Here is a 24,044-nt window from a genome sequence, read left to right as displayed (position 1 = left end):
TTGAAGTGTAATCACTAATGAAGCAGTTGTTTTGACTATAATAAAAGAGGATGTCAGGATAAGGTTACAGAACTAGAACCTCTCTCAATATTTTTTCACTGAATTATTCATAGACAAGTTATTATAGCAAAGAAGCTGCAACCAGGAATGCGCAAAATTCTACAGGCCGACATCTAGATCTATACAGTTGAACTTTAAAATAAGACCCTGAAACCATGATAGAATATTGACATATTTTGTAACAAAATGGGAAATGATCATTAAGTATTTTAAATACATGATTCACTTATTATTTCATGGCAAAGCAGCTAAAAGAATTGTTGAACTTAAAAATGTTACTTTTTTTTGAAGCTATAGAGAATATTTATCTACTTTATATGTTAAAACCTACCATTATTTAATATATAACAGGTGCTTTCAAAAAGTAGTGGATAAACGTAGTTTTATTATTTTTATTTTTTAAAATCAAGTGAAAATATTATTTTTTTAAATTAAATTTTATTTTTTTTCAGTGTTCTAAGATTCATTGTTTATGCACACACCCAGTGCTCCATGTAATACATGCCTTCCTTAATACTCACCACCAGGCACACCCATCCCCTTACCCCCCTCCCTTCCAAAACCCTCAGTTTGTTTCTCAGAGTCCACAATCTCTCATGGTTCATCTCTCCCTCCAATTTCCCCCAATTCACTTTTCCTTTCCTTCTCCTAATGTCCTCCATGTTATTCCTTATGCTCCACAAGTCAGTGAAACCATATGATAATTGACTTTCTCTGCTTGACTTATTTCACTCAACATAATCTCTTCCAGTCCTGTCCATGTTGATACAAAAGTTGGCTATTCATCCTTTCTGATTGGTGCATAATATTCCATTGTATATGTGGACCATATCTCCTTTATCCATTTGTCTGTTGAAGGGCATCTTGGCTCTTTCCACTGTTTGGCTATTGTGGCCATTGCTTCTATGAACTATTAGGGTACAAATGGCCTTTCTTTTCACTACATCCGTATCTTTGGGGTAAATATCCAGTAGTGCAAGTGAAATTGAACTGCAATTTAAGGTACCTCTGGTTTTAATTTCTTAAGGAATCTCCACACTGTTTTCCAAAGTGGCTGCACCAACTTGCATTCCCACCAACAGTGTAACAGGGTTCCCCTTTCCCCACATCCTCTCCAACACTTGTTGTTTCTTTCTTGTTAATTTTGGCCATTCTAAATGGTGTAAGGTGGTATCTCAGATCTATAAGGAACTCCTCAAATTCAACACTCAACAGATAATCACATCCAAAAATGGCAGAAGACATGAACAGACACGTTTCCAAAGAAGACATACAAACGGCTGACAGACACATAAAAAATTGCTCATCATCATTAGCCATCAGGGAGATTAAAATCAAAAGATGTTACCTTGTTAAATTAAAAAATGGCATTCCAAATTTATAGACATTTTCTATAATTTAATTAGTATTATGTTACTAAGCACCAACTTTTAAAATACTAAATGCATTTAATCACTCTCTAGAGATTCAAATGACGTTTTTAAAAATGCTTATGATTTTATTACCTTTCAAAGGAAACCCATGCCATAGAAAGAGAATTTTCTTTAATGTTATTTATTTATTTTTTATTTTTTATAAACATATAATGTATTTTTATCCCCAGGGGTACAGGTCTGTGAATCGCCAGGTTTACACACTTCACAACACTCACCATAGCACAGACCCTCCCCAATGTCCATAACCCCACCACCCTCTCCTAACCCCCTCCCCCCAGCAACCCTCAGTTTGTTTTGTGAGATTAAGAGTCACTTATGGGGGGGCACCTGGATGTCTCAGTGGGTTAAAGCCTCTGCCTTCAGCTCAGGTCAAGAACTCAGGGTCCTGGGATCGAGCCCCGCATAGGGCTCTCTGCTCAGCAGGGAGCCTGCCTTCCCCTGCTCTCTCTGCCTACTTGTGATTTCTGTTTGTCAAATAAATTTTAAAAATTAAAAAAAAAGAGACACTTAGGGTTTGTCTCCCTCGCACTCCCATCTTATTTCATTTATTCTTCTCCTACCCCCCAAATCCCCCATGTTGAATCTCCACTTCCTCATATCAAAGAGATCATATGATAGGTGTCTTTCTCTCAGTGATTTATTTCACTAAGCATGATACCCTCTAGTTCCATCCACATCATCGCAAATGGCAAGATTTCATTTTTTGATGGCTGCATAGTATTCCATTGTGTATATATACCACTTCTTCTTTATCCATTCATCTGTTGATGGACATCTAGGTTCTTTCCATAGTTTGGCTATTGTAGACATTGCTGCTATAAACATTTGGGTGCATGTGCCTCTTCGGATCACTACGTTTGCATTTTTAGGTTAAATACCCAGTAGTGCAATTGCTGGGTCATAGGGTAGTTCTGTTTTCAACATTTTGAGGAACCTCCATGCTGTTTTCCAGAGTGGTTGCACCAGCTTGCATTCCCACCAACAGTGTAGGAGGGCTCCCCTTTCTCTGCATCCTCGCCAGCATCTCTCATTTTCTGACTTGTTAATTTTAGCCATTCTGACTGGTGTGAGGTGATATCTCATTGTGGTTTTGAGTTGTATTTCCCTGATGCCGAGTGACGTGGAGCACTTTTTCATGTGTCTGTTGGCCATCTGGATGTCTTCTTTGCAGAAATGTCTGTTCATGTCCTCTGCCCATTTCTTGATTGGATTGTTTGTTCTTTGGGTGTTGAGTTTGCTAAGTTCTTTATAGATTTTGGACACTTGCCCTTTATCTGATATGTCATTTGCAAATATCTTCACCCATTCTGTCAGTTGTCTTTTGGTTTTGTTAACTGTTTCCTTTGCTGTGCAAAAGCTTTTGATCTTGATGAAATCCCAATAGTTCATTTTTGCCCTTGCTTCCTTGCCTTTGCCGATGTTCCTAGGAAGATGTTGCTGTGGCTGAGGTCGAAGAGGTTGCTGCCTGTGTTCTCCTCAAGGATTTTGATGGATTCCTTTCTCACATTGAGGTCCTTTATCCATTTTGAGTCTATTTTCGTGTGTGGTGTAAGGAAGTGGTCCAATTTCATTTTTCTGCATGTAGCTGTCCAATATTTCCAACACTATTTGTTGAAGAAGCTGACTTTTTTCCATTGGACATTCTTTCCTGTTTTGTCGAAGATGAGTTGACCATAGAGTTGAGGGTCTGTTTCTGGGCTCTTTATTCTCTTCCATTGATCTATGTGTCTGTTTTTGTGCCAGTATCCTGCTTTGATGATGACAGCTTTGTAATAGAGCTTGAAGTCTGGAATTGTGATGCCACCAACTTTGGCTTTCTTTTTCAATATTCCTTTGGCTATTCGAGGTCTTTTCTGGTTCCATATAAATTTTAGGATTATTTGTTCCATTTCTTTGAAAAAAATGGATGGGATTTTGATAGAGATTGCATCAAATGTGTAGATTACTTTAGGTAGCATAGACATTTTCACAATATTTGTTCTTCCAATCCAGGAGCATGGAACATTTTTCCATTTCTTTGTGTCTTCCTCAATTTCTTTCATGAGTACTTTATAGGTTTCTGAGTATAGATTCCTTGCCTCTTTGGTTAGGTTTATTCCTAGGTATCTTAGAGTTTTGGGCACAATTGTAAATGGGATTGACTCCTTAATTTCTCTTTCTTCTGTCTTGTTGTTGGTGTACAGAAATGAAACTGATTTCTGTGCATTGATTTTATATCCTGACACTTTACTGAATTCCTGTACAAGTTCTAACAGATTTGGAGAGGAGTCTTTTCGGTTTTCCACATATAGTATCATATCATCTGCGAAGAGTGATAGTTTGACTTCTTTGCCGATTTGGATGCTTTTAATTTCCTTTTGTTGTCTGATTGCTGAGGCTAGGACTTCTAGTTCTATGTTGAATAGCAGTGGTGATAATAGACATCCTGGCCGTGTTCTTGACCTTTGCGGAAAAGCTTTCAGTTTTTCTCCATTGAGAATGATATTTGCGGTGGGTGTTTTATAGATGACTTTGATAATATTAAGGTATTGCTCTCTATCCCTACACTTTGGAGAGTTATGATCAGGAAGGGATGCTGTACATTGTCAAATGCTTTTTCAGCATCTATTGAGAGTATCATATGGTTTTTGTTCTTTCTTTTATTAATATGTTGTATCACATTGATTGATGTGCGGATGTTGAACCAACCCTGCAGCCCTTGAATAAATCCCACTTGGTCATGATGAATAATACTTTTAATGTACTGTTGAATCCTATTGGCTAGTATTTTGGCGAGAATTTTTGCGTCTGTGTTCATCAAGGATATTGGTCTGTAGTTCTCTTTTTTGGTGGGATCCTTGTCTGGTTTTGGGATCAAGGCGATGCTGGCCTCATAAAACGAGTTTGGAAGTTTTCCTTCCATTTCTATTTTTTGGAACAGTTTCAGGAGAATAGGAATTAGTTCTTCTTTAAATGTTTGGTAGAATTCCCCTGGGAAGCCGTCTGGCCCTGGGCTTTTGTTTGTTTGGAGATTTTTGATGACTGTTTCAATCTCCTTACTGGTTATGGGCCTGTTCAGGTTTTCTATTTCTTCCTGGTTCAGTTGTGGTAGTTTATATGTCTCTAGGAATGCATCCATTTCTTCCAGATTGTCCAATTTGTTGGCATAGAGTTGCTCATAGTATGTTCTTATAATTGTCTGTATTTTGTTGGTGTTAGTTGTGATCTCTCCTCTTTCATTCATGATTTTATTGATTTGGGTCCTTTCTCTTTTCTTTTTGATGAGTCTGGCCAGGGTTTATCAATCTTATTGATTCTTTCAAAGAACCAGTTCCTACTTTCATTGATTTTTTCTATTGTTTTTTTTTGGTTTCTATTTCATTGATTTCTGCTCTGATCTTTATGATTTCTCTTCTCCTGCTGGGTTTAGGGTTTCTTTCTTGTTGTTTCTCCAGCTCCTTTAGGTGTAGGGTTAGGTTGTGTACTTGAGACCTTTCTTGTTTCTTGAGAAAGGCTTGTACCGCTATGTATTTTCCTCTCAGGACTGCTTTTACTGTGTCCCACAGATTTTGAACCATTGCGTTTTCATTATCATTTGTTTCCATGAATTTTTTCAATTCTTCTTTAATTTCCTGGTTGACCCATTCATTCTTTAGAAGGATGCTGTTTAGTCTCCATGTATTTGGGTTCTTTCCAAATTTCCTCTTGTGATTGAGTTCTAGCTTCAGAGCATTGTGGTCTGAAAATATGCAGGGAATCATCCTAATCTTTTGATACCGATTGAGACCTGATTTGTAACCCAGGATGTGATCTATTCTGGAGAAGGTTCCATGTGCACTAGAGAAGAATGTGTATTCTGTTCCTTTGGGATGAAATGTTCTGAATAGATCTGTGATGTCCATCTGGTCCAATGTGTCATTTAAGGCCTTTATTTCCTTGTTGATCTTTTGCTTGGATGATCTGTCCATTTCAGTGAGGGGAGTGTTAAAGTCCCCTACTATTATTGTATTATTATTGATGTGTTTCTTTGATTTTGTTATTAATTGGTTTATATAGTTGGCTGCTCCCACATTACGGGCATAGATATTTAAAATGGTTAGATCTTCTTGTTGGACAGACCCTTTGAGTAGGATATAGTGTCCTTCCTCATCTCTTATTATAGTCTTTGGCTTAAAATCTAATTGATCTGATATAAAGATTGCCACCCCAGCTTTCTTCTGATGCCCATTAGCATGGTAAATTGTTTTCCACCCTCTCACTTTAAATCTGGAGGTGTCTTCACGTCTAAAATGAGTTTCTTCTAGGCAACATATACATGGGTTTTGTTTTTTTATCCATTCTGATACCCTGTGTCTTTTGATTGGGGCATTTAGCCCATTAACATTCAGGGTAACTATTGAGAGATATGAATTAGTGCCATTGTATTGCCTGTAAGGTGACTGTTACTGTATATTGTCTCTGTACCTTTCTGATCTACTACTTTTAGACTCTCTCTTTGCTTAGAGGACCCCTTTCCATATTTCCTGTAGAGCTGGTTTGGTGTTTGCAAATTCTTTCAGTTTTTGTTTGTCCTCGAAGCTTTTGATCTCTCCTTTTATTTTCAGTGATAGTCTAGCTGGATAGAGTATTCTTGGCTGCATGTTTTTCTCGTTTAGTGCTCTGAATATATCATGCCAGCTCTTTCTGGCCTGCCAGGTCTCTGTGGATAAGTCTGCTGCCAATCTAATATTTTTACCATTGTATGTTACAGACTTCTTTTCTCGGGCTGCTTTCAGGACTTTCTCTTTGTCGCTAAGACTTGTAAATTTTACTATTAGGTGACGGGGTGTGGACCTATTCTTGTTGACTTTGAGGGGGGTTCTCTATACCTCCTGGATTTTGATGCTTGTTCCTTTTGCCCTATTAGGGAAATTCTTTCCATTAATTCTCTCCAATAGACCTTCTGCTCCCCTCTCTCTTTCTTCTTCTTCTGGAATCCCAATTATTCTAATGTTGTTTCGTCTTATGGTGTTACTTATCTCTCAAATTCTCCCCTCATGGTCCAGTGTTGTTTGTCCCTTTTTTGCTCAGCTTTTTTATTCTCTGTCATTTGGTCTTCTATATCACTAATTCTTTCTTCTGCCTCATTTATCCTAGCAGTGAGAGCCTCCATTTTTTATTGAACCACATTAATGGCTTTTTTAATTTCAACTTGGTTAGATTTTAGTTCTTTTATTTCTCCAGAAAGGGCTTTTATATCTCCAGAGGGGGTTTCTCTGATATCTTCCATGCCTTTCTTGAGCCCAGCTAGAACTTGAGAATTGTCATTCTGAACTCTAGATCTGACATATTACCAATGTCTGTATTGATTAGGTCCCTAGCCTTCGGTACTGCCTCTTGTTCTTTTTTTTGTGGTGAATTTTTCCACCTTGTCATTTTGTCCAGATAAGAGTATATGAAGAAGCAAGTAAAATACTAAAATACTAAAAAGTAAATACTAAAGGACCCCAGAAAATTGCACTTTAACCAAATCAGAAGAGACCCCAAATCATGTGGGGGAGAAAGGGGATAAAAAGACATTTAGAAAAAATTTAAAAAAGAAAACAAATAAAGAAAAAATATAAAAAAGAAAGAAAAATATATATATTAGATAAACTAGTTAAAAAACGTTAAAAAAGAAAAGGGTAAAAGTTTTAAAAATTTAGCAGAGGAAGAAAAAAGAAAGAAAAAAAATTGAAAAAAAAAATTAAATTAACCGCAAGACTAAAGAATCATGGGGAGAAAGCCATGAGTTCCTTGCTTTGCTTTCTCCTCCTCTGGAATTCCGCTGCTGTCCTAGGTATTGAACCTGCTTTCCTTGATAGATGAACTTCATTCTGGGTGGATTTTTTGTTGATCTTCTGGGGGGAGGGGCCTGTTGTAGTGACTCTCAAGTGTCTTTGCCCGAGGCAGAATTGCACCTCCCTTACTGGGGGCTGGTCTAAGTAATCCGCTCGGGTTCGCTTTCGGGAGTTTTGTTCCCTAAACACTTTCCATAGATTTCCAGAGGACGGGAATGAAAAGGGCGGCCTCCAGTCTCTAGCCCAGAGGAGCCGAGAGCTCAGTGCCCCACTACTCAGTGCGCCCCACGAGGACAGCACCCAATCACTCCCGTATCCCCAGCCTCCAGCCGCGCTCTGAGTTCACCCAGCCTGCGACCGGTTCAAGGTAACCCCGAGCTGAGAGCTCACTCCTCCGCTCTGTCTCTGTAGCTGGCTTCCCGTTCTAAACCTGTGAGCTCTGCAACACTCCGACACCCCCGATCCTTCTGTGACTCTGTGGGACCTGGGGCCACGCTGACCCTGCATGTGCTTCACCCCGGTTTAGCTTCTGGAGCAATTCCGCCAGTAGAACAGACTTTTAAAAGTCCTGATTTTGTGCTCCATTGCTCCGCCGCTTGCCGGGAGCTGGCCCCTCCCCCCGCGGTCTATCTTCCCGTCGCTTTGGATTCACTTCTTCGCCAGTCCTACCTTTCAGAAAGTGGTTGATTTTCTGTTTCTAGAATTGCTGTTCTTCTCTTCGATCTCCCATTGGATTTGTAGGTGTTTGCAATGTTTAGATAAGCTATCTAGCTGATCTCCTGCTACCTGATGTAGTCTCAGCCTGCTACTTCTCCCCCATCTTGACTCCTCCCCACAACTATATCCTTTGTAGAGGAGTCCTGAGTACTACATCTTAATATGGTCAATGAGTTTTTTCGGTATACCAAAGTTAAAACTTTACCTCACACAGATCAACTTCTCCATGTAATTTTGATGCTGACTTTTCCATGATTCTGTGGGACTCTTAAAGAGAAATGTAGAAGTCAGAGTTTAGTAGGACGAACTACAGTCCCCATTGTTATGGTTGGTCTGGGGTTCTCATTCTTGCCATCTTGCATCTTTTTCTCACCCTCCACTATTTTCTTTACAGGTCTTGGTGGCTTACCTGGTGTTTTCACCAAAACATTCTGTATTCAAAGTGCTGAACCCATAGGATTATATACTTTTTAGGCCAAAGTTGTTGCCCATGTTCATTGATAGCTACCATGAGGCCACCCAGGAGCATCCAAGTGGACTATCCTACTCCCCTGTGTAAGAGCAGCCTTATTCCTCCTGCAGATCAGCATTGGTAACTCCTGCCATTTGATGACCCCTTTTTTGCCTACTGGATCCTGGGCACAAGGAGTCCAAAGTTTCTCCGCATCCACTATACTTGCAGTTCAATAGAACACTTGATGTGTCCTCTTATAAGAATATGGCCCTCTGAGGACCAGAACCACCAGCACAGAGTTATTGAAATGGAGAGCACAACAACCTCCAGTGGGTCATTGGGAGAGATGGTGAGTAGACATATATATTCTCCCTATTGAGAAACAAATAAATAGAAGTTTCTGATTTAATGTGTATGTCATGCTGTGAACAATATTTCCCAATCCTTTCAATGTGTTGCCTTAGAGCTGGCACTTAGCTGTCTTTGAGAAGACTGTTTCAGTATTCTGTGAAGCTCACTGCTTCCAGGTGGTACAGTATGGGATATGACTGTGGTTCTATGACCAAGGTCCACAGGCCCCTCTTGTGCCGTGAAGAAGTTGCCCTGGATGAATGCTATGTTGCATGGACTTCTCTGCATATGAATCAGGCCTCATACAAGCACCAGACAGTGGTGTTGACTGAAGATCAGCACCAGGCAACCCACACCCATACCCTCAATAGGCCTCTAAGTGTTTGAGGATAAATCATTTCCTTTCCAGAGCAGGAAGTGCCTAACATAGGTGGCTTGTCCAAGGGGCAGGTTGTTCTTCTTAAGTATAATTATTTCATATGAGGGACTTAGCTTAAGTCTTTGTTGTTGACAATTGGACATTTAGAGGCAACGGTAGCTATTTCAGCCTTGTAAGTAAGAGTCCATGCCCTTGGGTCCAAAGCCAACATGCTTATGTGTTCATTGTGCAACTTATGCTAATTCCAAGGTACCAATGACAAAGCCTGGCTATAACCAAGTTAGTGTATCATCTTGACTACTTGGTGGTTCAAGGACTCTTCTTTGGAAAATTTTTTCTGCAGGGTGTTAAGATGTGATACAAAAATCTTTGCCCTTAGTGCTCACTCTTGTATGTGTGTCTGTATGTCTCCATCCAGACCTCCTTATGTCAGACTGCCATTCACTTTTCTTTCCTTTACAGGCCAGGCCACTGGCCACTACCCAGTCATCTGGGTATGTTTTTCCCTTGGGTTACTTCTCCTTCCCCTCAAAGTGAATGTCCAGGAAAACTCCTTGCAGGTCTCCAGTTCAGATACTTTTTCCTCTCCCCTGTCTTTCAAAGCGCCTCTCCTCCAAACAGTGAAGTTCCCATCAGTTTAAGCTTGTCCCCACATGCATAATGGACCTATCTCTAAACCGAGGTTGGCCATTTCTTCTTCTGCCTTAGTCATGTGGGAACCCTCACTCCTCTATGGCCATAGGTGTAAGTTGTGGGAGGGTTATAAATCCATGCTGGATCACATGAGCATCTGGGCTACCTGCTCAAGAAGCTTACTTGTATTCTTTTATCCCTCCCTGGCTCCCTGGCTCCTGATGTACCAGAACTATCTCCTCTTTGAACATTTTATATCTTCCTTTACCATCTGACATAGCACCTCAAGCATCTTCACTTCGCTCAGCATTGGCCATCAACCTCTACCAGGCTTCTAAAGCACTCTAACAGTGATTTTCTCCATTCCCTTGGTCTTAGCCAGGGTATTAAGTGTTATGTCCCAAGAAAGAGTCTCCTCCTCAATAAATTCTTGTTTATGTAATTCCATCTTCCTTTATCAAAATTCTCAAAAATTCAATCCAAGATGTACCCACTAGTCATGCTATTGTTTTTTCAATTGGCCTCAACTTGTATAGAGACTGAGGTGAATGTTTTCAAGGGTCTCACTTAAGGAAAAATTTCCTCAATTTAGAGTCTGATCAGTTTCAGTTATAAAGGAAAGATTTCTATTTCCAAAGGATCCTTTAGGAGTGACACTCTCAGAGAAATAAATTATATGCATATTTGTATTTAGAGTCTCTAAATAAGTAAATTCTCTTGCCTTTGGGCAGAACTCATCACTAGCCTCATGTTCTACTTAGCATATATCTATGATCAAAGAAATCTATTCACCTGATATCATTAATCCAATGGTATGTATAACTCTTGGTACAATGTCTTACTGAAAATCACAAGAGAAAAGGGAATGACCCCCAAGTGTACCTTACTGCTAGGAGATATGGATCATTTAACAAAGCACAAAGTATGGACAAGAGCATGCATTGTTCATTTAGAACATCACAGACATTTCAGTGTGATGTGGGATTCCTACAAGGGACTGATTGTAACCTTGAATACCATTGTTCTAGGAAGGAAGGAAGGAACCCCAACATCCTGTCCAAGACTGTCACTGAGATTGGGCCTCAGTGTAATCCTACAGAGCATAATTTTTAGTCATTAGCTCTCTTCAAGACAATATAAGCTTTCACTATTTACCCAGCGAAGCTACTCCCCACATAACCACGCGTTTGGACTTGCATATGCTTTTACTAGGGAAGGATTAGGAAAAATCTGATGCCAGGATAGACATGTTTTTCCATGTATTCTATGCTGGACACCTCACTGGTGTAGACTGTATACAATTTTGTTGAGACAGTGAGTGAACTTATCCCAAATCTGCATCTTATTTACTATTTTCTGACCACTCCTTGTATATCTTCTGTTAGTTTGTGTCTGCCAGAAAGCATGCACAGAACCAGGATTATCTGTAAGAAATGTATTTAATGAAGGAGCAGGAAAAAAATTAGATTGCTTTCAGCACACACTTGAGGTATTACCCATCTAGGAGGAGAGCAGAAAAGTAGGATCTTGGCTAGGGAGCATCTCAACTGTAGTGTAGTTCCTTGAAATTTTTGGCCAGGCTGATAGAGAGTTCATGAGCCCCGAGACTGCCCCTTGGAGGAGATAGATTTCATCTGGGCAGCAGCAAGGCCATCAGGCAAATTTATGGCTTTCTGCAGGGTATGTGAGCATATTTTCAGGGCTGTCACATCAACTATTAAAATAAGAATTGATGAGAACCATTATTCTGTAGTGGCACCAAACTGGATTTGAATGCTTGCTCTTTAACCTTGGACTAGTGGGTGAAGGCTCCATAGCTCAGGGATTAGAGCACTGGTCTTGTAACCTTGGACTAGTTCTTGAACTTCTTTAAGTCTCAATGTTTTTCATTTGTAAATATGGAAATCATAATAAATATTTCACAGTATTAGGGACAAGTATAAAATGTGATGGTTCTGTAAAGCCCTTAGCATGGCATCTGGTTTGTAAATGTAAGTTCCTCTGAGTATAAAGATACGAGAGACTTCTGCACTGTCTGACCAGATGGCTATTTTCTACATCTTCTATGGACTGCAAAGTTCAGTCATTAAAAAAAGAAAGCCCTAGCTTTGCGCAGTGGCAGTATCGTAGCCAATGAGGTTTATCCAAGGCATGATTATTGCTAATTGAAAAAAGAAAGCCTTTTCTTAATAGTATGTATGAGGAATGTATATAGATTCACTTAATATTGTTTAAAATAGCACGTAAAGTATTACTGATGCCATAGTAATGAAGACAACATTTGGTGGTTAAACATCAGTTTAGTATCTGTAACTTAACAGTAAAAATAAATTTAACTATAATAACTTTTATGACAAATAAGAAAGGTGGTATACTATATTTTCTGGAGTTTCTTACTAACTACCTCTTTCAAAAATTACAATCCACCTGTCCTACCTCTCAAAATAATGTTCAGTTGAAACAATGACTTTGTTACAGACAAGAAATTAATTCTGTCTTAATGGTTAATTTCAAATATTACAGAGTTTCATACTTCTTACTGTGAATTTAATATGAGACTGTAGATTTACTTGTTTTTATCTTTGACCTAGTTTTTTGGATTACTGTGAATGAGAGTTCTAATATTTACTTGAAAATGTTTCACTTAGGTTAACCTTTTAAAGACTATTCAGATTTGAAAATTTTATATTATCAGTAATTACACTGTGGAAATCAATTCCTGCATACTGAGAAAAATTAAAAAGCTAAGAAGGTAAACATGATGTGTAAAATATTATTTTAATAATAATTGTGTAATGGAAAATATTATAAGAATTCACTCAAAGCAATTGTATTCACTGACTGTGTCCACTGGTGTCTAGTGACTAGGAATTATTAGACCAAAATCTGAGGTTTATGATGGACTTCTTTTGAATTATGTTGTATGGAAAAAAGGTGAATAGAATTCAGGCAGGTTAGATTTTTCCAAGTGAAGGGTCATCCAGACTGATAACAAATAATTAGTTGCTTTTTATTGGTTTTTAAAAAGAGAAGAATAACTCTGGTGTAAAAAGCAGAGTTATTTATACTATACTATTCTATTTATGATCACTCTTTAGGGTTCGCTTGGAGAAGCTGAAGTCCTGCAGAGAGGAATCAGACCATCACTAAAAATGTTCCTCTCCCCATTCCGGATTTCCCTTCTAGGTGCTCTGTGACTAATAAACTTTACACGGGTTTCATACAGCAGATTGGGTGAAGAGAAGTTGGATTAGATGCCACATCTGTCGTTGTCCCTGTGGTCTTTGGCACTCCCCCAGTGGCGTCGTGGTTGGCAATAAAAGATTGAACTACTTGCTTCTCCCTTCCATCTGGTCTCTTCCATGTTACCCACACATTCACCCATGGTCTGTGGCAGAATCAACCCAGGGTAAAGAGATTGATTCTCCATGTCATTTTATAATTACTGTATAAGTATTATGATCAGGTATTTCACAATATTTGTGGAGCCTTTGAATCAGATTCAGTGAATCCTGTAATTATTATTAAACATCCACATCTCTAGTCCATTTTAAGGTCTATCTATTTTATTATTTTTATTATTCTGCTTGTGTCCCAAATAGGTTCCTCCATCACATTACTCACCAAAGCTAACCTTCATTCGGATCTTTCAATGCCTCCTCACTGGAGCAGATCAGAGTACTGAAGATAGTCACAGGGTGCTGAGATACCGATCTCTTTGGTTTTAAGGAATCAAGGAGCAATCTTTAGGCTGGTGCTATCTAGGTATGAGCAGCATTGTGCATTTGTTCCAATAAGCTGCAAAAATTCTGACAGCCTCTATGTGGAAAAGTTGTGGTACAGCATGGCCCTAGTCTTTTCTGGACACTTATTTCCTGCCTCCCCCAGAACTTGGCCCCATCACTTTCTAACACTTTCTGTCTCTGATTTTCAGTGTCTGTACCATGTCCTCTGACTCCAGCCACAGCACAACCAGGACTTTCCAGTCTAGCATCCCAATACAAAAATGGACACATAAAGATGCTGCTACCTGTTTTTAATGGCATAAATTACTAGTAACAATAAAGAAAAAGAAAACCTCCATATTCAATTAAAACAGGAGACCTCTATAAACTCAAACTACAATAATTAAGGAAGGATGACCATAAACAGAAAGGGAAGCCAGCAGAAGTTGAGAGGGAAGATGCCTGAGGCTGGAGAGCTCAGACAAAATTCCCTGAGCATAATTCTCCACTTGGTTTTTCAAAGTGAGTGCAATATTCTATGAGAAAATAACTAAAAACAAGACAAAACAAAACAACAAACAAAACCTTGCTGTTCAAAGTAATGGGGACTTGGTGCACAAACTTGATGCGGGGGTCTTCCTGAGACTTATTTTGACAGGGAAGATGGAAGAAGAAATAAGACAGACACTATATGTGCAGGAAGTGGTGTGTTGCTGAGGTGGAGGAGAGTCTCATGTAGGGCAGCAGGTATGGCATTACCAGTCATTGTAGCCTGGACCTCTCATCCACTCACACAAGTCTGTGTCATAATGAATTTTGCTGTACACCAGGGGGATTTCCTAAGAGACTTCATCTTGAAGCCTTGAAAGCCCTCGCTCTTTCCTCACTGGAACTGCCCATTGCAACTGACTCAGGGAAAAGTTTCTTCTTCAAAACTCTACTTTGAATAGAAAGCACCAACAGATTTTTTTTTTTAAAGGAAAAGAGAAAAGGAATAGAAGAAACAAACCAAAGATAAAGAACACTTAGAAAAATGTTGGAAGAGAACAGTGAAAATTTTGCCCAAGTGGGTTTTGATGAATTTGAAAATTTAATGAAGCAAATTGGTAATAAAATGGAATCCAAAGCAAAGATGTATTGCAGTTACACGACTTGGAGAAGAGATCAGGAACCCTGACCCTGAGCCACATTGCCACCCATGATTAAGAAACCACCCTGGGGAAACACCACCACCACCACCCTGAGCAAAGCTATTTTTCCTGGGTCCAGACCCAGGCTTATGCCTGGTTCCCACCAGCAGAATAAATTTCCCATGTCCTTCATCATGACACTCATGGTGCTGGTCACCAGACACTGGGCTGCTGTAGAAATCCATGCAACATTATTGCGCTTGCCAACAAAAACAGCAGAAGTAATATTTCCATGTCACCTCTGCCTCTCAGTGCTCATGAGAGTGCTTCTGCTTTATCAAATCTAAATCACATCTGGAACTATAGCAACAAAAATGTCTGAAAAATGGAGACTTCAGTTTTTCAGTCACTGCAACACAGAGAAACATCTAGGAGATGTTTACCTGTTGTAGGACCAACTTGCTGTTGCTGTTGCTGTTGTAGGACCACATCTATCAGAAAATTCTTGAAGGAAATACAAATGCAAATCATATAATCAATGAAATTTGGGTTGTGTAAGAGAAAAAAGGGAACTGATATCATGTAAATGTAATGATTTCCTTTCTGCTCATATGAGGTAATAGCTTTTTAACATATAGTTTTTTTCAAATCATGAGCCACATAGAAAATACTATTTATAAAAAAAGAAAATGTTTCTATACTAAATACAGGATATATGTGAGCCCCCACTTCCACACTATTACTAATGGCACACCTATAAGTCACCACACAGTGTGCTGTGCAATATATCCACTGAGAAGTGTTCTAAAGAATAAGAGAATTAAATGTGAAATTTACCTTGTGAATTTTTATCACAATTAAATTATATTATAAATTAAAATGCCTTAGGTATTTATTTCACACTTATACAGTCACATGTGTAAAATGACATATTTATAAAGATATTCATTGAAAGCTTAGAACCAATATTTACCTGAACAGGAGGACAGTAAAATAAATTATAATGTACCCATAATATAGATAATAATATACAGTAGTTAAAAGTAAGAAATTTTTCTGTGCATCAATACAGAATGGTCTCTGAGATGCACATGTAGTAAAAGCAGTAATAGAAATAAGTCAATCAGAGAAAGACAGTTAGCATATGATCTCCTTGATATGAGGAATTTGAGAGGCAGAGTAGTGGATTTGGAGGGTAGGGAAGGGAAAAATGAAACAAGTTTGGATTGGGAGGGAGAAAAACCATAAGAGACTCTTAATCTCACAAAACAAACTGAGGGCTGCTGGAGGGAGAGGTGTGTGGAGAGGGTGGTGCGGTTATGGACATTGGGGAGGGTATGTGCTATGGTGAGTGCTTTGAAGTGTGTAAGCCTGATGAGTCACAGACCTGTACTCCTGGGGCAAATAATACATTATAAGTTAATAAAAATAATTAATAAAAAAAGATATATCAGTGCACGTGTGTGTGTGCATGTGTGTGTGTGTGTGTGTGTGTGTGTGTGTGTGTGTGTGTGTGTTTGGAGTCTGTTCTAGATAGAGAGCCTCTGTTTGCCTCTGCAGGTGGGCTCTCCACCCTTCTCTGCCTTGCTGTCTGTTCTGGGAGATTGATCTGTACAGGATACATCAGTGTACACGCCTGACCTCTGGGTTCCTGTTGGCCTCTACAGATAGGAAACACTGAGAAGACATTGGAAGGAGGAAGAACAAGGAACCCAATGTCTGTATCACCCGCTCCAATCTCCCTCTCTGTGGATGCCAACTAATTAGTTGTGGGGATTCATGACTGTTTATTTAGTTCTCAGACCTAAGCCAGTTTTTATATCAGAGGCACAACTGAGAAAGGACTCTCTACATGGTGATTCTTCTCCCAAACTTTCTCTAGAGGGGCCTTGGCCATTTATCAGGATGAGTGATTACCCTAGGAAAAAGGAAATACATAGATTTTCTAATGTGTATTATTACTGGGTTAAATTGTTGCTAATGCCCAGAGACTGGAAATATCCCTGCAGTACACTGGTCAAAGTGGGAACTTCTGGAAGTCACGTGATGGATGGAGTGCTGCTTGAGTTTGTCCCAGAGAGAGCCCAGTAAGAGTGTAGACACACCCTGTGGTTATTTTCCCAATTCCCAAATGTGTAATGGGAATACATATGTTTAGTAGGAACAAGATAGTAAACCAAAGGCAATACCACACTCCTAAGGAAATGAGAGAGTTTTTGCTCCCATTAACAAACTGAGAGGGGCAGGAGTAGTTATTCCTACTATATCTCCATTTTATTTGCCTTTTCAGACAATACAAAACCAGATGGATCATGAGGAAATGTTCTATATTGCTGTAAACCTTATCAGGGGATGATGCAATTGCATCTGTGATTCCAGATGTTATTTCTTTATTGCAGAAATAAGCATAGCTCCTGATACCTATTTACTATCACTGTATTTTCCCCACTGATATCAGCATGATAATCAGAAATAGTGGCAAAGATAAAAGGAAGACCTTCATCAACAACTATTCTCTGTCATCATATTGCATAAGTATGCATATTGCATACTGATCAATCTGGTAGTCACTAGTCACATGTGGTTACTGACCACTGGTAATGTAGCTGGTACAATTATACATGTGCTATGAGAATAAAGTATGTGTGAGATTTTCAAGACTGAATATAAAAAAAAATTAATATTATTAATATTTTTGTATTAGTCACATATTGAAATACTATTTTGCTGTATTATATATTATTAAACTAATTTTATTTTTACTCTTTAATTGTGGTACCAGAAAATATTAGGGAGTAAATGTGGCTTGCATTTTCCATTTATATTATATTTCTTTCTTTCTTTTTTTTTTATTCTGGGGGAGAGAGAGTGAGTGCAAATGGGGCAGTGAGAGGCAGAGGGAAAAGGAGAGAGAGAATCTTAAGCAGGCTCCACCTCCAGCACAAAGCCTGATGCAGGGTTCAGTCTCAAAACCCTGAGATCATGACCTGAGCCAAAATCAAGAGTCACACACTTAAATCTGGCAACTCACAGACTTGTACCCTGGGGCTAATAATACACTACATGTTAATTTTAAAAAAATTTTAAAAAGAGTCACACACTTAGCCAACAGAACTACCTGGGGAGCTTCTGTTCATATTACATTTCTATTGGACAACATTGGTCTACAGGAAACTAGATTGTATTGGTAACCAACAGAATATCATAAATGCCCATTAAATTGATGAAACTGAAATAACTGGACCCAGTAAGAAGGAAGTAGGGCATCTCTGATGCCTTTGTAAGTTTTACGTATGTTGTGGAATAAATGATTCAGGGACTGGCCACCCAAGTGAAGATTCTGAGGTTCAGGCATCTTTGTGATAGTTCTCCTAAAGGGACAAATACATCGGTGCATCTTGCATTGTACACCATATATAAAGAAATACAATATTTGGATTTGGATTTTAGAGGCAACACGTCCCATATTTGGGCATATTGCTTTGACTACTTATCTGGTAACCAGTAAGATAATCCCGAGTAAAACCAAGGGTAAATCCAACCAAGCAAGCAATAAAAAAAATTTTAAAGGCTCAGCAGTAGGTCCCACTGCCCTGCCTCATTGGCCTTATGTCACAATAGACCCCATGATTGTAGAAGGTCTGTTACAAGCCCTAGAAGGTGAATCCGTCTGAGTCTCCTGGACTCTGAAGAGAGTAGTAGAAAGAGAATTATTCTCATTCTGAAAAGGGTCTCATAGATTGCGACTGTACCTAATACACAGTGCATGCTCAACTATGGTATATCAAAGAGCTGGCTGGTATTAACTAGGTATTACACAATCAAACTATTCACAAAAATTGACATACACCAAACATTCCATTATCAAGCAATGTAAGTAAGTAGTGCTGGCAAGTAACTCAGGTTTCCAAGACACTTTTTCCTAATCATTTGCCATTTTCCCTCTCAGCCTAACTCCAAGGCCTCATAGGATGTCCTGATGACCAACTAACTGAAGAGGAAAAAGCACAGGCCTGGTTTACTTTTCTGTCTGTGGCACTTCTGCTCTGTTCTGGGGGTGGCAATGAAGGCAGCTATGGAGGGAAATCTCAGTGGCTACAACCTTAAATTGAAAGCATTGTGTGACATGAGAGATGACTTCAAATACAAATCTACACTGATTCATGAGCAGTGGTTAATGGGCTGGCAGGCTGGACATGGACTGAAAAATAAAACAAGACTAGATAGTTGTTGAAAAGGTGGTCTGAAGGAGGAATGCACAGATGGAACTTTAAGAGTTGTCCTAGGACATGGAAATAATTGTATGGCAGGTTAGAGCCCCATAGCCTCTTTCGACAAACCCTCCAGTCAGTAGGACTTTGTGCAAAGTAAGCATGGTGGTGGGGATGGAGGACAAGGATAGGCTCAATGAAATGTACTTTGTCTCACCAAAATTTATCTGGCTGTTGTGACTGCTGAACACACAATTTGTAAACAGGCAAGGCCAACACTGAGATGCAGTATATGAACATCCCCTGCAGGGCCTCCTTCTGGCGGGTTGATTACATCTGACCTGTTCCATCAACCACTGACTACCGGGTTCAGGGGTTGCTATAGAAACAGGGACATAAGAGCTATGCTTATATTATCTGTTTCTTCTTTTCCTTATCCCACTAACTTATATAAAGTACATTAGTGATGGCTAATGTTTTATGTTTTAGGGGAAAATAGGAACAAATTGATATCACTCTGTGACGACAGTGTAGTTCTGTCCCCAGAGTGTGTCCTTTGTGCAGAGATACAAACTTTTCACTGGACAGAAAGATAACTCCAGTAGTAAAGGACATGAGTCTGACTATGCTGGATACCTTCCATTTCTACCTCTAGATCCACTTTCCACCTTTCTATAGTATTCTCTACCCTTAAGTTTGGTCTGCATGGACCACATCACTGAACACTCTTGTCTTCTTCAATTGGGTTTAGTCAATGTGAAGTACTAGAAGAATGCATTGTTAAAGATTTTTGTTTTTTGACATGAAGAAACAGTGTTCTTATGGAGTTTATAGTTTATTTTATTTTTTTAAAAAATTATTACTCTTTATTTTCCATTCTTTCTTCCTTTATTTTAAATATTTTAATTCAACATACATAGTCAACATACAGTGTTAAATTAATTTCAGGTGTACAATATAGTAATTCAACACTTCCATACATTACTCAGTGCTCATCATAGTAAGTGTTCTCTCAATCCCCTTCACCTATTTCACCCATCCTCCCACCCACCACTCATCTGGTAACCACCAGTTTATTCTTTTTTTCTCTTAATGTTATGTTAGTCACCATACAGTACATCATTAGTTTTTGATGTAGAGTTCCATGATTCATTTTATGTATGTAATACCCAGTGCTCCATGCACTATGTGCCCTCCTTAATACCCACCACCAGGCTAGACCACCCCCTACCCTCCTCCCCTCTATAGTTATGAGTCTGTCTTTTGGTTTATTGGTTTGCTTCTTTTTTCTTTTTTCATTTGTTTGTTTTTGTAAATTCCACATCTGAGTGAAATCATACGGTATTTTGTCTTTCTCTGACTGACTTATTTCGCTTGGCATTATATTTTCTAGATCATCCATGGCAAGATTTCATTCTTATTTTAATGGCTGAATAATATTTCACTCTGCATGTGTTTGTGTGTAAATGTGCAGGCTGCTTCCATAATTCACCTATTATAAATATGTTGCAATGAACATAGGGGTGCATGCATCTTTTCAAATTAGTGTTTTTGTATTCTTTGGGTAATTACCCAGTAGTGGAATTACTGGATCAAATACCAATTCTATTGTTAATTCTTGAGGCACCTCCATACTGCTTTCCATAGTGGCTGCATAAGTCTGGATTCCTAAAAGTAATGCAAGTCCATGTCCTTGCCAACACATGTTGTTTCTTATGTTGTTGATTCTAGCTATTTTGACAGGTGTGACGTGATCTCTCATTGTAGTTTTGATTTGCATTTCCCTGATGATGAGTGATGTTGAGTATTTTTTCATGTGTCTGTTGGCCATCTGGATGTCTTTTTTGGAGAAATGTCTATTCATGTCTTCTACCCATTTTTAATTGGATTATTTGGCTTTTTGGTGTTGAGTTGTATGGATGATGTTTACATTTTAGCAGGTGAGACAAAAATAAACAAACAAGATTATAAAATAAGGTCAAGTAGCACAATAAAAAAACATAAACAGTTAGATGGGGACTTGTCAGAGGCCTATCTTGAACAGGTTGATTGGACAAGACCTTGCTGAGGGGATTTGGTTTGAATATGGCCTTAATAAAATGAAAGGTGGTTCCAGAGAAGATCTGGGGAAAATTATCCAGGCAAAGATAATTCCCTGGGGTGGGGAAGAAAATGGAGAGATTTAAGAGGTAAGTTTGGAGCAGTAAAGTTTTAGTTTGTACAGAGCTTTGGAAAGCATCGCATGTATCTTAAATGGACTTGGACTGCAGAAGGAAGTCAGTAAGTGGTTAGAGAACTAGAGAGTAGTGTGATCTAATTTATGTGAAAAAGATCACCCTGACTGCCACCTAGAGAATTGGCTAGAGGGGGCAAGAGCAGAGACATAAATTGGCTACTGTAATACACTTGCTGTGAGCTGGTGTCTGCTTAGAGTAATATGGAAACAGGGAAAGTGGGAAGAGTTGTTTGGATTGGGGGAAATACTTTAAAAGTAAGGTTGATAGGTCAATAGACTATGCTTTCAGAATGACTGTGGGCTTGGATGCAAAGAATTTGATAACTAGGTTATGGCCTCAACAGGTAGGCCCACAGTATTGCCATTAATTCAAACAGGGAAGATGGGAAGGAGGTTTGTGAGTGGGTGGAAATTGAGAATTCTGTTTTGGACCCCTTTAAATTTGAGTTTGCCATTTTCCATGTAGAGTGTATTGGAAAGGCAGTTGGATAATCAACTTTGATACTCAAGGGAAAGTCTGGAATAAAAGAATAAATTTGAGGTACATTAGTATATAGGTGAATTTTAAAACCAAATACTGGCTGAAGAAAACTAAGAAATTTGTTCAATAAAAGAGGAAATGTCTGAGGTTTGAGATATGAGCCATGCCAATATTTAGACTTTAAGAAGGAAGAGGTGGCAGCAAAGAAGAGAATTGATGAACAATGAATTCAGAAGGAAATAGCATGGTATCCTGAAATCCAAGTGAATAAAATTGTCTTTACTTGGAAGAAATGATCAATTGTGTCAAATACTCATGACAAACGGAGCCTGGGAATTGGCCATGCAATTTGGAAAGATGGAGATCATTGATGTTGAAGAGATTACAACTTAGTGGTGGTACCAAAAGTCTAAGTAAGAATGAAATAAGAAGCAAATGGGAAGTAATCAGGTGCCATATCTGGTAAGAAAAATTCTTTGAGGGGGTACCTGGGTGGCTCAGTCGGTTAGGTGTTTGCCTTCAGCTTAAGTCAAGATCTTAGGGTCCTGGGATCAAACCCTTCATCAGGCTCCCTGATGAGCAGGGATCCTACTTCATCAGCAAGTATAGTTCTCCCTCTCCATCTCCCTCTCCCTCTGTGATTTCTCTGGCTGTCACTCTCTCTCAAATGCATAAATAAGATCTTTACAAAAAAAAATTCATTGAGGAATTTTGATGTTAAAGGGAACAGAGAATTGGGCTAGTAACTGGCAGAATCTGGGGGTTTTACAAATATTTTTTAAGGGGGAATATTAAATGTGTTTGAAAATTACAACTAGGAGGCAGATAGAAAGTAGTTAGCCAGCATATAGTACACCATAAGTTTTTGTTGTAGTGTTCAGTGATTCATTGGTTGCTGTAACACCCAGGGTATAACACCCAGTGCTAATCACAACATGTGCCCTCCTTAATACCTATTACCTGGTCACCCCACCCCCATTCAGTTTTCTCTCCGTTCCCATGTGGTCCTCTGCTCTACTCATGTTCCACAAATGAATGAAACCATATGATAATTGTCTCTCTCTGCTTGACTTGTTTCACTTACCATAATCCCCTCCAGCTCCATCCATGTCAATGCAAATGGTGGGTATTCATCATTTCTGATGGCTGAATAATATTCCATTGTACTACACGCTGGCTAACTGAACATAATAAAAATTTTTTTAATCATTTATAAAAAAATAAGGAAAGAAAGTAGTTAGAAATATTTTATGTAGTAGCTAATGAGGTTCAGGTTGGAAAGGGAAGAAAATAAGACCAGGAAGTGGGGTGCTGGTAAATTGAGAACACTTTTCAGGGGAAAAAACAATGAGAGCTAGAAAGATAGCAAGGTGGATCAAAGTTAGCTGTGTAACATTGTCCTTTAGATTCAGATGACATGGGTTGGAATCCCCATTCTTGTGCCATGAAAGCGTTATTCTTCCCATTGCCTCTGCAGATTCAGTGCTAAAAGCAGAGACTTTATCCTCTCATGCTCCAGGCTTCCTGAAACCACACCAGTTTAATGGAGGGGCCCTTCACTTTGTGTATGCTGCCCCGTTCCTTCCTTGTTAAATCAGATGTAGATTTACCAATTTTCTATGGCCTCTACATGTGAGAAGCCACATGGAAGAGGCCTCATATAAAGCAGATTTTATAGGAGTTCACATCACAGAACACAAATCACTTAAAATGGAGTGTTTGAACAAACCTGTTTTGAAAAATCTCTATCAATTTGGGCTCCAGCTTTCTGCTATGAAACACAGCACTCTCCTTGTCTGTCTGGTCTCCCTTGACTTTTTCTCTCTTGTTTTTGTTTACCCCATATTCCTGAAGGTTTAATCTAGTTTAGTGTCCTTTTATTCCACCAAACCATAACCTGAGAACTTGTCTGACACTCCCAGATCAGTTTTAAAAGCATTTTCTTAAAGCAAGACAATTGCCTCCTTGCTAAAATGTCTGGCTCCAGTAGTTACGGCCGTCTTCCCACTGGGCTACCTGATAGGAGGGCAGAAGGCTACAGCAAGTTCACCTTTGATGTGAAGCTGTTTTGCTGTGAGGTTCTTGGAGTGCCCCCTGGGAGTTACTACCATGAATTTTGAGGATTTGTGAAATCAGAATGCTGGTTGTGTGTCCATGCGGATGTTAACATTAATCCATCTGCACCCAAAACCTGCAACCCAGATGGTAGCAATGAGCTGTCAGTTAGGAGCTGAACTGTGTCTCCCCTAAATTCATATGTTGAAGCCCAAGCCCCCTGCTTCCTCAGAATATGACTGTTTTTGGAGATAGGGCCTTTAATGAGGTAATTAAGTTAAAATGGAGCCACTAGGGTGGGCCCTGAGTCAATAAACAAACTGGTTCTTCACCTTGCTGTGTTCATGACAAACCTTCCAATATGGGAATTTATGATGG

General features: G+C 39.0%; 1 non-coding gene and 1 pseudogene across 1 annotated transcript; one reads left to right on the top strand and one right to left on the bottom strand.

Moving 5' to 3' along the window:
* Positions 1-10,905: 10,905 nt before the first annotated feature.
* On the bottom strand, positions 10,906-10,985 carry LOC123928587. The gene has a single exon (XR_006815780.1). It is a non-coding gene; the product is annotated as a small nucleolar RNA SNORD115 (small nucleolar RNA).
* Positions 10,986-11,932: 947 nt separating this feature from the next.
* LOC123927872 lies at positions 11,933-12,058 on the top strand (annotated as a pseudogene).
* Positions 12,059-24,044: the final 11,986 nt, after the last annotated feature.

This window comes from Meles meles, chromosome 1 (assembly GCF_922984935.1).
Source record: "Meles meles chromosome 1, mMelMel3.1 paternal haplotype, whole genome shotgun sequence".
NCBI lineage: Eukaryota > Metazoa > Chordata > Mammalia > Carnivora > Mustelidae > Meles > Meles meles.
Note: the sequence above shows the minus strand (reverse complement) of the source record. Positions and strands in the feature narration are given on the sequence as shown.